This window comes from Anopheles darlingi, chromosome 2 (assembly GCF_943734745.1).
Source record: "Anopheles darlingi chromosome 2, idAnoDarlMG_H_01, whole genome shotgun sequence".
Classification (NCBI taxonomy): domain Eukaryota; kingdom Metazoa; phylum Arthropoda; class Insecta; order Diptera; family Culicidae; genus Anopheles; species Anopheles darlingi.
This window is the reverse complement of record NC_064874.1, coordinates 14,904,762-14,921,130: the sequence shown is the minus strand read 5'-3', so window position 1 is coordinate 14,921,130 and position 16,369 is coordinate 14,904,762. Positions and strand designations below refer to the sequence as shown.

Sequence of the window (16,369 nt, the reverse complement as noted above, 5' to 3'; positions counted from 1 at the left end):
TTGACCGCGTGCGCGTGTAGCGGATGTAGGTCAGGTTCCGCGCGCGCGCGCGAAGGGTGTTCGTCATGCGCCACGCAGATTTGACGTCCGAGAGCATCCGAATATCCCGCCCCGGGCGGCCGGCCAGCCGGGCTGGTTGAAAGTTGAACCAATTTTTTTGGATGGCACACACGCACGCACATGCCCGGCTACGCCTGTCATTTCGCCCGGATTTCGCGAACCAATCTCCCCTCCCCGCCCCCACTCATCATCCCCAGTAATCTCGTGTTGCGAGATTTTTGCGCAGAAAGATTTTGTGGCCAGCGCCAGGAGGAGGTCTTTTTTGATGCCACACATCGCACACAGAGTGCGACCACCGGCACCAGTACGCCGGCATCGGCACCGGGTGTCGTGTGCGAACGATTTCTCTTTCTATCCCCAGATGATTGCGGATTATGTTTCTATCCTTTCCCCCGGGAGTGGGGTGCACGGGGGGATTGCAGCAAAATCGTGCAGCCTACCAGGGAAGAAGGATCCGACGCCAGTACGCTTGTATGTGCGTCAAAGGTCTTGGAAACCGTCAAAAAGTCAACGGAACAACCGGCGTTTGCAGCCCTACAGCATCCGGCAACCTATTCTACGACGGGCGAACACAATCGATAATGACGATGATCGCTGGCGCTGGAGCTGGCTGGCTCAATGTCAAACGGCAACTCTAGAGCTCCCATGTGGAGGAGGAGAGAAGGACGTGGTAAATGGAAGTCAGAAAGTGAATGGCGGATGATTTGCGTTCGGTCGACATTGAATTTGAAATATTGTTTTGCTGTTGACACAAGTGCGTTGACGCGAATGCCGCGCGTCTCTTTGGACAGATGGCGCTCTGGGGCTATGCTAACAGCATACAACACCACCAGGGGGGGGGGGGGGGGGGGTAGAGGACTCATACCTGGACACTGTGAAGCCTCCAATTCATCTCGACTCAACACTCGCTGAACTTGACACACGACAACGACGACGCTGAACGTTTCGTCTCCGGTTCTCTTTCTCTTTTACTGTCTCTCTCTGTCTCTGTCTCTTTGTCTCTCTCTATTTGCTTCACTTTCCACAAATCTACGGCTTCCTCGCTTCCTCTATCGGTCAACTTTGGGTCGCGAGAGCGGTCGCTGGCGCATCTGGATCAATATCTGGAACGAGAAAAAAAAAGGCAAGCAGACGGTCAGAGGCTGGCGGGTATGAGCGTTACGCGCGCGGGCGCTGTTTTATGATCCACTTTTCCGACCCACGGCGCACGCACGCTACCAACATTCCTCGTGCACCGATACTATTTGGTTGCATTCGCACCCACGCGCCTCGTGCCCCTCCCCCGGCCCTCGCCCCGGGCCTACGCCTTCGTGAGTCTCACATTTAACCGCACCAAATGCCTCGACACCGAGCGGATCGGAACGGAGCAACATTCCGTTTCGGAAAATGCCTTTTCTGCCGGCCGCCATTTACATGTGTAAGCAACGCCGCGTCGATCACGAAGCGCGGGCGCCACAACAACAGCAACAAACAGCAACAAACAGCAACAACAACAACACCGTGTCTAACTGTTAAATCGTGCTCCGATGCCTTTCCATCGATCGACCGATTACGATTTGCGATCCAGCGTGTGCCAACAGCAGGTGGGCGATGGTTGTATGGAATTTGGAAATCCGTTCGACATCGAAGCGAAACATGATGATCTTCTGTCTTCTTTCTTTTTTTGCCAGTTCGCGATAAAAAGGATTCTTTGCACGAGGGTTTTAAGCGATTGATAAGTGAATTTGCATCGATTCCGAAGATGGGCCAAGTGGAAAAGGAGGAGGAGGAAAATACATTTCGTCCGTTTGATTACCATTCGCCGATAGCATTGTCCTACCGCAGCAGCAGCCGCAGCATTCATTCCACAGGAATGGAGAAAGCATAACAATGCTGCATTATGCGATGCGTATACCGAAGAAGACTCTTGTCCATTGTTTATCCATTGTCGGTCGCTTTATCGCGTCGTCAAAAATTTCGTTTTTCTTTTCTGTAAATATGCTTTACCGTTTTTATAATGTTTTTATCTGATAATGCAGTTAAGACAAGACTCTCTTTACATCAATTGGCAACAGTTTGATTGCTAAAAGTAAGAGACTGACCTATTCGATAAAAAAAGAGAGGAAATGATGAAGCGATTAAACCAGGAAACGGTAATCTCACCAACAATCACCTTCCAACAATCATCCCGTTAAAATGAGTTCGCACCTTTCTGGGGGCCGCTTTTTGTGATCTCGAGAAGCTTGAGTAGAAGACCGACAGGTCTGTCATGTCAAAGGAAAGAGACATTATCCCAACGCAAAAAAACTGCACCAATACCAATACCTCAGTGCGTATTTGCGGAAAATTAATAAAGCAAAAAAACCGAGAGAACGGGAAAACGGGAGCAACATATTCCCGTTTGATCCACGAAAAAGGTAATGCGCGGCCAAAGCCGAGCAGAATCAGCAAAAGAACGAGCGAAACCGATAAAAAAAACAAACCCTGCAATCTAATTCCACTAAAGGCCACACGTCGTAATGCAGTATGTGTTGTGGCTTCCCCTTCCCGAGGGGCTAATTATAGCCGATAATTTATCCTTCACCAAATATGGCAACAAACAAACCGTCGGCCATTCTCGCGTTCTGTGTGCTATCCGACAGCAGCGCAGAGGAAAGAACGGTAACGAGCTTCAACCCGGGGGAAAGTGATTGCTTTCGTCACCACGACGCCGATCGTTCGTAATTGGGTTGATTTCTGGTTCTACCGGTGCGAGGTACTGTTATGTAAGACGGTTGGTTTGTGGTGTGTGTGTCGTTGGATTTCTGGAGCAGAACTCAAGTAGCCCTTTTTCGGATTTCGGACATTCCAGAGCCCTTGAACTTCGCTCGACTCCGACTTCGACCCATGAGTGAATCATGTTTTGACCCGGCTTGCCCCGCGCAACGACGACGGCAAATTCCATCCTCCCCTTCCTCATCCGCCGTCGCCACCACCGTCGTCGATCTATTGATGAATTGCGTCCGGGGGCGAACGGCGGCGAAATGACATCTGCACCCCGCTGGCGCTGGCCAGAGATGGATGAAGCAATCGGTTCACGTCGCTTTCGTGGCGCTTGTTATCGGGGAACACTCGTTTACTGGGTGCTTTGTCCCTTATCTACAGAGTGATTAATCTACAGTTCGCAGCAAATGTTGCATCGAAATTTGCATCGACTTTGTACTCGAATATCGTAATTAATTCTCTCTTTTTGTATCTTTTTATGGATAAACTTGTTGCTTTACTTCCTCTATCTGCACAACAATGGCGCCACTGAAATGCTACCCGATCAATGGCAGCGCAAATCGAACTGTTTTCCGTTACAATCGGAGACATTAAACGAAAGACTTGTCTACCAAGCGACGAACCTCCGATTGAGGATGGTTGAAGCTGTTTGCGAATGTGTATCCGCGCCGTTATAAAATCCGAAGTTCGACAACCCGACGATAAACACCTCGAGCTCAACCGGTACCATCCATTGATGATGGTCATCATTGAGAAAGTATAAACCCTCTCCCTTCGAAAGACTTCTTTATGGCAAAAGTCATATTCCTCATCAGTGGCAGTGAAACATATTTTCGCGTCATTCCCACCCAACTCATTAGCTGCTGCTGCTGCTGCTGCTGGCGGGAGCTGGAAGATGTGCTGCATCATTGGAGCATAATTTCGGCGCACCATTTGGCGGTCCCGCAGCGTGCATCGATTGATGTAGGCGAAATGATAGCCATGGATGCCATGTTGTGTTACTGCTGGTGTGTGCGCGCGTGTGTGTGTGTGTGTGCCTTCATTGAATCAGCAAAGCAATTCAGCGATGAGAACGTTGGAAAAGGGCTGCATCGACCATTCGCTGGTCAGTGATATGGTTCCGTATGGATTCCCGATTCCCGAACCCCAGGGAGGGAGCAAGTTGGTGGTGGTGATGGTGGTACTGGTGGTGATGAGTTTTCCCACTTCGCTTAACAGCTAATCATCTCCGACGCAGGCGGGTAGTGATGGTGGTGGTAGCGCAATCAATAGCACGGCGACCGGCAGTAGGCAGTAAGAGTAAGCAAAAAGGCGTTTTGCGCCTTCACTTTGATCTTTTGGGCGGGGGCCCCCGATTGGCCGCCAGCACCAGCGCCATTACCATTCTCTCGCGCGCTCTCTCTCTCTCTCTACAGGCGCAAGCGCGCACCGCGGGATATAACTGTTACATCACAGGCCGAATACACGCTGCTGCTCGATATCCATTTTCCACACACTCACAGACACACACAGACACCCCCTAGACCTCAAAAGTATAAGAAAACGAAGTAGGACTCCAGCGTCCAGACTCCAATCGAAAGAACGGCACAGCCCTCTGTGGCATGTGTTTCCACCGGATTTCCTAAACATTTTCCGCAGCAGCACGGCCGCGCGCGCGCGCTTGTGTGTGTATGTATGTGGCTGTCTGCATCGGCCAGATGGTGGTGGATGGTGGATCCAAATGGATTCTTAACCCAGACCGATCGAACAGTTCGCTGGCCTCCGCCCAACAACCAAATTGCACCGATGATCCGTGCGCGCAAACCCGATATTTAAATTTGGGTTAATCGATTGCGTCCGAAATTCCGGACAAGAGGTTTTTGCTCCCGCTGCTGCTGCTACTGCTGCTACTGCTGCTGCTTCTGATGGTGATGGCGATGGTGCTGCAAGTACGCCACGGTACGGTATGCTGGACGTCGGATCTGCTTCCTGCTTCCATTGCGAACAATGGAAATGGTTGCCGCTCGCACGCGGAAGGATGTGCTCTAGATCTATGTGCGCACGCTACGAGCCCATGAAGAACCAACAGCCAGCAACAGTAAGCAGCAGACAATGAGGGCAGTTCAAGGTGAGGTTCACTGGCTCGTGATCGTGATTTCGAATCGTTATCGAACCGGGAGCTGCATCGATTCCCGACAACATCGAAATCTCATTCTTTCTTTCTTTCTAATGCTTTCCATTTCTGTTTTCCGGGTTTCGGCATATTTTATCATTTTTATCTTGAAACCACGGGACACGATCATGCCGGTCAGCATGATGACCACAATGGATGGATAGAGTGTGTCTAATGCAAGTGTGTCTCCGGTCAATAGCAACAGCATCAACAGCGCTGACCGATTCCCCCGATAGGATCTCTCCGGTAAGTGGCTTACCATAACGTCACGTGTCACGTGTGCTTGCGTGTGTGTGTGTTCGGTGAGTTGTCCGAAGCCTGATCAAAACACCGATCACTTGTGTCCGTGTATGCACTAGTGGCACACACACACACACGCATCGATCGCATGTTCGAGCGCCATTGACGTTGATTAGCGTTGCCCGGTCGCTGCACGGTCCCGACTTAGGGGGTCAAAAGTGACAACTGATCACGCTAAATTGCCAGCGATTCAATGCGACAACAATGGTTGCCCTGTCGCACCTCCTTCACCCCCACCCCCTGGTAAAGGGACGGACTCTAACAAGACTCGGCATCCGTGCGCCGGGAGACGTTGGCATCGATCACTCCCGGGACCCTTTTATGGTTTCTGATCGGAGAACCCGGCTGGTGATCCGTGGGTACCGCCTAGGTCACCACTGTAGGTGACACACTCCTCCCCTCTGTGGTCAGTGACGAGCGAGCGACCAAGAGTCAGCCTAGCCTAGCCAGCGATCGCGGTAGCGAATAGATCGCATTATTCAAATCATTTCATCCCATTTCCCGAAGGGAAAGTGACGAACACTTGGGGCCACAGGGATGGAAGGAAGGGAAAAACAGGGAGAGAGGGGGAAGGGACCGTTGTAGTGGCAACACAATCGCCGCATAATGCACGCCGTGACTGGCAACGTCACAACGTACGCCAGCGTGCCGCTGGCATCGGCAACAGGCAACGACCGATCTTTCGCTTCGAAGCGCCTCAACAAGCGTTAGATGCAAGGGATGGATGGATGGATGGATGGAATGGGAATGGGATGAAGAAGATCCCAGAATGGCTGTGTGTGTGTGTGTGTGTGTGTGTGTGTGTGTGGCTTGTGTGAAAACGGCGGGTACATTCCGCGCGTTGCGCGACGCCTGTCATCGCCCGTGGCGGAAGGAAAGCAGCCAACACAATGCCCGGAGAGACGGAACGAAGAGCGATCCGTGCGAGCACGTCACATACTCTACCCTGTGCTCGGTGGTTCTGCGTACGTGCTGCTGAACATAGATCAAAAATGTGTCAACTTTTACCTTCACTGGCGTGGCGTGGCGCGGCGTGGCGGCACGTCAATGGCTGCAATGGCGAGTGCAGCGCCAGCTGATGGGCACAACCCGGGCACAAATCAAAGGCAAAAAAGGGGGGCCCATCCGCATTGTGCACCGGAGAAGAGAAGAGTAGCTTTTCGGTTTCACTTCACTTCAGCTAAAGGCGCGGCGCGCGCGGTAGGTCGCGCGATAATGGCCACACCGCCATCGTTAGACCACGCGCTAGTAAAGCGGCGAAAGTGCAACCCGAGGAGTGCATGTGTGTGCGCGGCGGGCACACACATAGCCCCAGCATCATCTGCTCGGGACCTTCCGGGCAACGTCGACCATTACAGGGGACAAATTTGAATGGCGCCGCTATAACCTCTGGAATGCTGCAAGTACCTATGCACTGGCCAACCGCACGCAGCATACGCCTACATTGTTTTTGATGCTGGGAAAATGGATTCCTGACCCCCCTACTTTTTTAGCGTACAGTACACCAATCTGGCACCGGAAAAGATCCGAAAGGCGCCGGCAACCGAATGCTAATGCGATCCGGCGATGTCGCTGCCGCCGGACTTTGTCTCCGGGTTTGTCGAGCATAACTTAACCGCAGTGGCGCAGCGTCCCTTTTTGGCGTACCGGTTACCGTGCCCGAATCAAATGCACTCTCTTTGCCCGCTGACCAAACATGGAACACAATATGTGGATCGCGCGATCGCAGAACTTACTAAATCAAAGTCCACTCGATCGCGGGATGGTGGTGGTGGCCGCCTGGACTGCCCTGACATTTGGTTGATTTACGAGGCTCGTCGGAGGCGCCCTCGGACTGGACGGGACTGCGCTGGAGTGCCACGAGAAGGAGAAATTATCGTTCCCATTTCCCTCGTCGCGATCATTTCCATCCGGTTCCACAATCGCCGTCGCACGATCGCCCTCGTCGACGACGACGACCATGACGGCGACTAATGTGTTGCAGCGCAGCGCACATCTCGGATGGTCCAGCATCCTCCATTAGAGCGCGCCGCGAAAGATCTCGCGATCGCGATGATTGTTTTATGCAAATTTGCAAACGAGGCGAAATTGTCGTCGTTTTTGACGCCGCCATCGCGAGTGCACAGCTTCCGTTTTCACTTACTACTACCACTACCAACGGCAGCACTAGCAGCTGGTCGGTGCTTTGGTGTCAGTGCAGCTTTTTTTCACTTTCTTCGACCCCTCTTCGACCGGCGGAACTTTTGCTGGCATTAAATGCAATTAGTAGCCAAGTTCGCTCCTTTCGGAGAAGGTCTTCGCGGTGAGCGCATTAGTGAGTGTGTGTGTGTGTGTGCGCGGGAGCATAATTTGACCAAATGTTCCATTTCCTATCGAGCCCTGCTCGGCCACGATCAATAGTAGCCAGCCCAGGCTGGCGTCTGGACAGGAAATTCAAATTTTTCGCCCAAAACCCCCGCCACCATTCCTCGAGTTAGTCGCCTCCCCCCTGGGTGGCGCCGGAACTCGGGCCCGGACCCCGAGCCCCGGAAAGGAAACCAAGTGATGAATTATTTACATCCGACTATCGAAGCCCGACGTTCAGGTCGCTTCCGTCAGCGGCAGCGTGCAAGATGACGCTTAAAGAGTAGCAGAAAAGCACAGCATAGAGCAGTGGTGGAGGGGGGCGAAAGTGAAAGAAGAATTATGAATCGGTGACCGCGGCCTATCAATACCGTTTTGACCCTATCCCCCCCCTACACCTCGCCCTCTTCCACCGAACGATCAAGCGCCAAGCGACGCGACGCCGCGATGCGATGCGATGCGATCGTGCGCATACCATTGGGCCATTGGGCAGAGGGCAGGGGCCGAAGAGAGGGTGGAAGCAATCAAATGGTTGGTGGCTCGTGAAAATGGAAACTCGTAAAAGCGCCACGCCACGCCACGCCACGCCGGTGAGTGTGTTGCTGGGGGAACCCGATCCGGAGGGAAAAGCCGCAGCCGCGAAGCTATCTCGAAAAACGTTTTCTCACCACTTTTCAATGCAATCAGCAACAAAAGGCCAAGATAGAAGACTTAAGCGAGCTAGCTAGCCAGCCAGCCACCCACTCCTCCTCCTCCTCCTCCTCCTCATCCTCTAGGGGTCTTGAAGGGGTCCGTCAAGGGGGCCTCGAGAAAGATCGTAAATTTCTCCCTCACCATCAATCCGAAGCGAGCTCGCGAGCGAGATTTTTGGGTCTTTTCGGTTCGAAGGGGGTTCTATTCTCCATTCCCCGGGATCGATAGTAAAAGTTTTATGACGACGGAAGGGAGGCGGGGGCAAGGCGGTCTTGGATTTGTGCATCGGCGAGGCGCGATGAGAATTAGAAAGCGTAAAATTGATAATTCACCTCGAGACCCTCGAGATGGCTCTGCTAATGGTGGTGGTGGTGGTGGCGGTACCACCAGCGGCGTTCTCTGTGAATTCTTTCGGAGGCAACCGCGCCCATCCGGGAGTTCAACGTAACGTTGATCCGATTTGGATACGGTTCTCTGCCCTCCCGCCACCCCGGGGGGTCGCAGTACAGCTGGCCGGGCGTAATGCCGGTTCAGGAATTCGGCAAAAGTTCATCATCCAATCGGAGTGTTTTGTTTACTCTCGTCTGGCGATGAGCAACGCGCGCCTTGTTTGAGAATCTATAACCTATAAATGGGACTCCTTGAGCTACTGGAATGCTACCGGAAGATGCATGGTTTGGACCAAACACCCAGACACAGAAGGAGAGAGACTCCAGGGTGCTGGATCAGCCAGACGCTCAACAGCAACAGCAGCAGACAGCCTTCTAGCGCACATCCTGCGCCACAAACTGGCGACCGCCTGCTGCGTGACCGAATCCGTCCCTCATAAACAAACTCTTGGCGAGCGTGGCGATCGCTGCACCATCGCAGCATGGCTGCGGGCTTCCAGCAGACCCTCCAACGATGATCGTGATGATGGAGAGGCCCATTTCGAGGCCTCCTCGGAAGGGACGGGATGATTCAATTTGGTATCGAGCACATATCGATGATATATTTGAATGCCACCGCGATCAATTTCACCTGGAGGGGCCCTAACCCGCACCAGGCGATGCAGTAACTCCAGTAGCACCCCGCGGTACCCCAAAGCGAATCGAAAGCCAACATGAAAAAAGCCAATAAATAAGGGTTGCTCCCGTTTTGTCGGCTGCTGGCGTGGCGTGGTGCTGGCTCGTAGCTGCACCAGGTGGAAACTTCTTCTGCCAAGCATCAAGCGATGCAACCAGAGAAGTAGGTACCCACGGAAACAATGGGCGAATGTCACGCGCGCGCGCGCGCGCCTGCAATAGAAGGCTATCAGTAACGTGGCCGTAACCGACCAGACAAATGAAGTCGTTTACGTGAGGTGATATCTTGAACGATTGCACCGCCTCGATCTTACCAAAGGTGAAGGGCTTCGCGCCGTTCTGCTGATGTTTCTACAGTAGCAGAATAAAATCGTTATCACAACGAAAAAAAAAAATGAGCTACTTTTTTGTACGGCGTGCAACTAATGTTGGTGCAAAGGATTGTTTGCAGCTGTTTTCTCAGTCCCTCAGTCGGGTGTGTAATTTGGTGGAAATAATGTAAGGTTTGTACGGTTTAAGCTATGTTTTTTTTTCGTTTCACTGCAAAAAATTGAGCTACTCTGAGCTATTTTCGTTGCGATGTCACAAGTGGCACTTACTTACCTACTTCCTTACTAACTTATCCAGCACTAACAACCGACGAGCGGTTGCTGGCCTGCCACAGAAGATTCCTCCACCGTTCGCCAACATTGAGCGCCTTCAAACCGAAGGCGCAGATTGGTGCAGTGTGATTTCATTATCATTCCGAATTTCCGAGCGATCGATCACACACGCCCTGGCAAACACATATGCAAACCGGCAGCACCAGGATTTCACAGCGTCCCGAACCTCTCGAGGAACCTCTTCTCGAAGCGCAGAAGCCACAAACTCCCGGTTGAAAAGCTCATAAAACAGAACCTGTTTCCCTTGTTTTTAGCAACATTGCAAGTTGGAGGACGGTGCACGATGCAGTAGCTGGGGGGGGGGGGAGGGGGTGAGGAGAGGTGGTGGTGCTTCCTGTTAAACGCTCTCATTACCAGGGGGCCCCCGCACCACCGAACTTCCCTTCGTCCCCCGTCCCTCCCTCGCTTATCAACGCATCAACGTCCATACTTCTTAATCACTCAATTACGATCCGCGTCCGAACATTAAATTAAGCAGAGCAGAGCAGCGCAGCGCAGAGTGTAGTGCGCGGGGCAATGGCCAGGTCGTTGCGTTCCGCGAGTTCGTTCGTCTTGTCTTGTGTCCATATCGCGGTTCGCGGTTGTTGTTGTTGCTACCCTTATGCTTCAACAGCAGCAGCAGCAGCCCACAACAACAAGCAACGACACATGCTGCTTATCGTTTCAATTGTAGTCCAGCGATCTTGACAAGACGTCTCAATGGTCGCTACCTTCTCATGTTGTTACTTCTTCGGCCATGGTAGGGGCATCTAATTAGTCGCAGCGTTAAGTGGGCACCGTGGGCAGCGTTGCAATGGAAGAACTGTTCCTCCGTCGGAAGGGGGGTTGATCGTGTTGAAGCACGCGAGTTTGGTGATCGCACCACCGGACAATGTCAACATTTGATTATAGGTAATGGTGAGGCCCCCGGTGCCGATGCCAACAACGATCACAATGCTTCGCGCCTCCAAACGTCACGACGGCAACAACCCCTAGCCCCTAGCAACCTGACACCCCAAAGACACGCGATGCACTTTTCGTTTTGTAATCGACCGACCAATCAAGCTCCTCTCAACACACACACACACATACAAACGCGCGCGCGCATACCCTTTAGCTGTGTGAACAAATTATCACACATACAAACGTCCCCCCGCTGCTGCTGCTCTCTTCCTGTTGATTACATCACACACTCATCACTCGTGGTGGAAAATTCCGGTGCCGCCGTCGCCGTCGCCGCCGCCAAGTAACAGGACTTTGCGGTGCCAATTTCAATGATGGCTCCACTCCCTTTTCCCTTTTGGTGCACATCCGATGGCCTTTTAATGATGATCCCAGGTGACAGTGCAGATCGCATGCAAACCGGTCACTAGACCGATAGCAACCGGCGTCGTCGTCGCCACGCAGCCCCTTTTCTCACCATCACACGCACGCAGCGGACGTCGCGGTTGTGGCCTCAAAATTGGCCAACATGGTCTTCTTCCCCACCCGGGGTTTTTCTCCAACATTATTCTTCCTCTCCCTTCCCTTCTGATCGCTGATTCCTATCTCCCTACTATATTATCATTATCTTATCTGCTATTTGCCGGTGCTGTTTGGCGCTGGCGGCATCAGTGGCCGGCTACAAAACAAACAACGAAAACAAACACACACACACACAAAAGAGATGCTAGCCATCGGAGCGCCTAGAATGCTGTTGTTGCTGTTGCTGGCCGGATGATTCTGCTATTGTGAATGGACGAAAAGGAACCCGTTATAGTTTTGATATATCCCCCCATCCCCTGCCTTTCCCCCGGTACTGTGCCGACCTTTTTCTCCCCCGCCAAAAAAAAGCCAATTATGGGAAGACGAACATGGGTTCAGGGCTTTGTTGTGTTGCGTTGCGCGTCCAACAACAACACGCCACACGCGGTTGTTGCAGCCCTTGGTTTGGCCATGATTTGGCCACGAGCAGAAACAAAGAGTGGAGTAAGCAGCAGATCACGGGAACGAGGGAGCTGATTGTTGGTTTTTGGCAAAAATGGCCGCTCCAGGGCCTCCATATGGGAGGGGAAATCTATTGTTAGTGGGTCCATCATGTGGGTGGGGGGGAGGTCACTGGATGACATGCCAACACTAACCTATAAAACGGATGCCAGCCAGCCGGTGAGGCCGGTGAGACCGGTGAGACTGGTAATCGGGATTGATTGCGGGAGTGGTAATCGGGTGCGGCCGAAATTACATCACAAAAATTGCACACCAAGTGCCACCCCACCTCCCGTGGGGCCAAACACACACACACTCCTTCCTGGTTTCACACTAACCGCAATACCGCACCATCCAATCCAACCACGCTCTGGCGTCTGGCGAGTATTTTCGGGAGATTGAGGTTCGCGCAATCGCGAGACTGCTGCTGCTCATGCATGTGGCCCACACCGAATGCTGTTATGATTCCACATGTTTTGGCTTGTCCAACTTACGAGTTTTCCAGCCTTCTCTTCCTCTCCCCCCACCCCCGGAGGGGTTGGCCTCAAACGCACTCGTCAGCATGGTTTTCTCTGCCGGTACCAACCAAACCGTTGTCGTTGCCAGTGAGCTCGATCGTGCGTGTGCATGTGTGTGTGTGTGTGAACCATCTCAGGAGAAGACGAGGAAACGGACAAGAAAAGAGGGGGGAGGGATGATTTTTCCGTTTTCTCTGCTACGTTTCGCAGCTCTTTTCGCGGCAATTGGCACCGAAAAATCCGATTTCAATCGGTGTGCTGTGTGCTGAGTGTGTTTGTATGTGTGTGAATTCGCAGCAGGCATGCATTCCCTCGATCGCTCACTCCGGCTACTCCGCCCCGCCGCCCTGTGGCTGTTGCTGTACGTCTCGCAATTACCAAAAACCCCAAATCTGACGCTCTGGCCTCTGGGACCGCCTGGAGTCGGTGGTCTGGCTCTGGCCATCCATACGGGCATCGAGCATCGACCATCGAGCGCGGTCTCTAATCATCTGTTTTTGCGCCACCTTACACCACCTGCCATTCTTCTCTTTTCCTTCTCGAACATCACTTCCAGATTTTCCTCCAAAAACACACACACACACACACGTACACGCACACAAGGTGAAGGGTGGTTGGTTTTGCACTTTGGCAATCGCAATCTCTCGCGTGTACTCCCATCCCAGGCCAGCAGTCCCTACCTCCGGTCAGCGACGTTTACGTAATATTCAAATAACTCGCGATCATTCAACTCAGCCGTCTCAGCTCAACGCCATCGCCACCACCACCTTCCGTCCCTACCGTGGGCGGGTTCAGATCGAAAAGGAGTCCGGACGGCATGCAGCGTAGCGTAGGTTCGATTGACTTTCGTGGTTTTCGATCGACGGACTTCTGGGCTATAATATTATCAGCCCCTTCTCTGTCCTTCTCTCTCTTTGTCTCTCTCTTTCTGTCTTTTTTTGCTCTTCCCTCCACTCCCCTCCCACAGATCGTCTGCTGCTGCTGCTGCTTCATTCAACATTGACCGGCAGGCAGGCCGGCCAGACACTCCGCGACCGGCTAACGACCAGCCGCCGTAAGATCACTGTCCTTTGTGGTTGGTTCGTTCGCTTCTTCGGTTCGGTTCGGTTCTCACCATCATTGCGGCGGAAATAAAATGTAACCAAAAAAAACAACACCGACAACAGCACCACCGTCTGCTCCGTGTCCGTGTTTTGTGTGTGTGTGTGTGTGTGTGTGTGTGTGTTGTTGTATGTGTGTTGCGGTTGCACATCTGCATCTCCGGTGCATCTCCAGTGTTCTAATGCATTTGCTGCATTAACCGCATCGTCGCGATCGTGCATCTCTCCGTCCGGGGTGTGTGTGCGGTCAAGGTTATCTGCACTTCCTTCCTCTCTTATTCCACCCCCCCCCCCCCCCCCCGGAAAAGACTCCTCGAGGAAGGGAGGGGATTTTATGCAACTCTCGGGCTCGGCCATTTTGCACGCCAACCGGACGCCACCGTAATTGCCTAACTTTCTCACCGCATCCCCGATGCCACAGCAACGGTCAGCAAGGGAAATGTCTGTGTGTGTGTGTGTGTGTGAGTGTGAGTGCGAAAAATCAACATTCGCCGAGCCGAGCCCTGCCTCGAGCCCTGCCGGTGGTACATTATGCGGTCATTCACCAGCGACCAACGACAACAACAACAACAACAACGGCAGCGCGAACAGCGACACGCTAACGAGAGGGATGTTTGCGAGGAGTGGTTTGGGCGGCGACTGATATTTTATGATGTGGAAGATTCCGACCGACCGACCGACCGAGCGAGCGTCCGAATGTGCATCCGAGAATCTCTTCCCTAACCTCTAATCTAAGATCGCGCACACCGAGGAATGTCGTCATTCCGCATCTGGCTCCGTGCAGCAAGTACAGCATCTGGAGGCGATAATGACGACGACTCGAACGACGACGATAATTGCAAACATGAAATAAGCTCGCAGCTTGTTGCAGCAATTTGAGTCGCGGATTCGCGCACGCTCTTTGCAAGCTCAAGGAATCTTGAGTGACGCGGCGCGGCGACGACCACACGACCGCCTCCGAGCGTCGCTTTCGTTTTCATCCCCACCCCCTAAAGGCTCAATGCTCCCCCCTTCCAACCCTTGGAGGGAATGCACGAAAGATCGAAAGTAAAAGCCTGCCGCCGCCGCCCCGATCGCTCCAAGCTGATCTCCAACCAATACTGGCCAATACTGGCTGACCAAAGTCGTGGCATCGATCTGGTTGCGGCTGCGGGTCCCAGGTGAAGCGGAATTCGGAAACGACTGAGACTTGACCACCACCACCACGACGGTCCACCGTCGATCACGATTCATCAATCATAACAACATCATCCAGCAGTCGTCCGCGCCGTAAGGTCCGCAAACCCGGGGCGATCGGTCGAGGTCACAATTACGAGGTGGCTGCTCCGTTGCCGATCGGTGGTGGTTCTGTCGGCCATGCCTCGGTTTCGCGCCAACCAAATCCGAGGTGATAGCAGAGAGGGGGGTTTGGAGTGTGCCGGCCATCATGCCGGGCATCACAGGCTTGCACGGGACCACCCCCCGAACGACGGTGGCGGTCTAATGGAACTGTTTCACCCTCAAACCACACACACACACACGCGAACGCACGCACACGCATTGACGCACAAGCGACGCGTCTCCGTATACTGTAGCGACGCCGCCATTGACTTGACGCCCGACTGGCGGCGAGACCGAGACGCGGGATCGCCGGTTCTCGGTTTGTGGATCAGACAGATTATAAAATGATTAACGCAATCCTAATGCACGCCATCGCGGGCAACCGAACAGGAAGGCGATGAGGAGAAGGAGGAGGAAAGTCTACCATTATCGTGAAAGTTGGCTGACGGCTGGCGGCGGACGAGGATCGCGGTCCGGCCACGCGGTCCGGGACGCGGCAATCGGCGTCGTGCTCGAGTGCACCTCGAGTGCGGGTCTCGGCATCACGCCTGGAGTTTTGAGAGTTAAACAACAACAGCCCCTATCGATCATCTGATACCATCTTCACCTTCACCACAGCGTTCACCGCAACCTTCAACCTGCTGTCATCCGCATTTTCGGCTCTGTCAGTGTTTGTGTGTGTGTGTGTGTGTGTGTGTGTGTGTGTGTGTGTGTGTGTGTGTGTGTGTGTGTGTGTGTGTGTGTGTGTGTGTGTGTGTGTGTGTGTGTGTGTGTGTGTGTGTGTGTGTGTGTGTGTGTGTGTGTGTGTGTGTGTGTGTGTGTGTGTGTGTGTGTGTGTGTGTGTGTGTGTGTGTGTGTGTGTGTGTGTGTGTGTGTGTGTGTGTGTGTGTGTGTGTGTGTGTGTGTGTGTGTGTGTGTGTGTGTGTGTGTGTGTGTGTGTGTGTGTGTGTGTGTGTGTGTGTGTGTGTGTGTGTGTGTGTGAGGTGTCACGGTACGCAGATTGACGTCGATAACAACAGCGTACGTCGTGGAGGAGAAGGAAACACGATCGTTATCACCGTTCGTTCCGGTGTTCCGGTTCCTTGGTCTCAAACACACACGCACACACATACACGAACGTCATCCCGAAGTGATTACAATCGCAGCAGAGACAGCGAGAAAGAAGAAAGATATGTTCCATTCTATTTGGAACACTAAACTGGCAGACGAACTGTCATATGCAATGGTGGTGGAATGTAAATTTTGGCTCCCAGAAATGCTCTGCCCAGAACACCAGAACCAGCTCGTCTCGCTCCTCATTTCCACGACCTCGAGCCGCCCCTCTTGTTAACCTGCTCCAGTTCGAACCGCGCGAAGGGGAGAAGGTATCGGAAAATGCGCAACGCGAAAAACGGGATCACCATTTGGCGTAGAAAGTTCCTGTACTGCCCGCTCAGTTATGCAAACGATGGTCCGCCTGACGCTGACACAC

General features: G+C 53.1%; 1 protein-coding gene across 2 annotated transcripts in view; it reads right to left on the bottom strand.

Annotated features, from left to right (window-relative positions):
- LOC125950988 (serine proteinase stubble) overlaps positions 1–16,369 on the bottom strand; it is a 99,723-nt gene that overhangs the window by 51,905 nt on the left and 31,449 nt on the right. For both annotated transcript variants that reach the window (XM_049679446.1, XM_049679445.1), the window contains exon 3: positions 926–1,163. The gene's annotated coding sequence lies outside the window, so the exon portion shown is untranslated. The remainder of the gene's footprint in view (positions 1–925; positions 1,164–16,369) is intronic.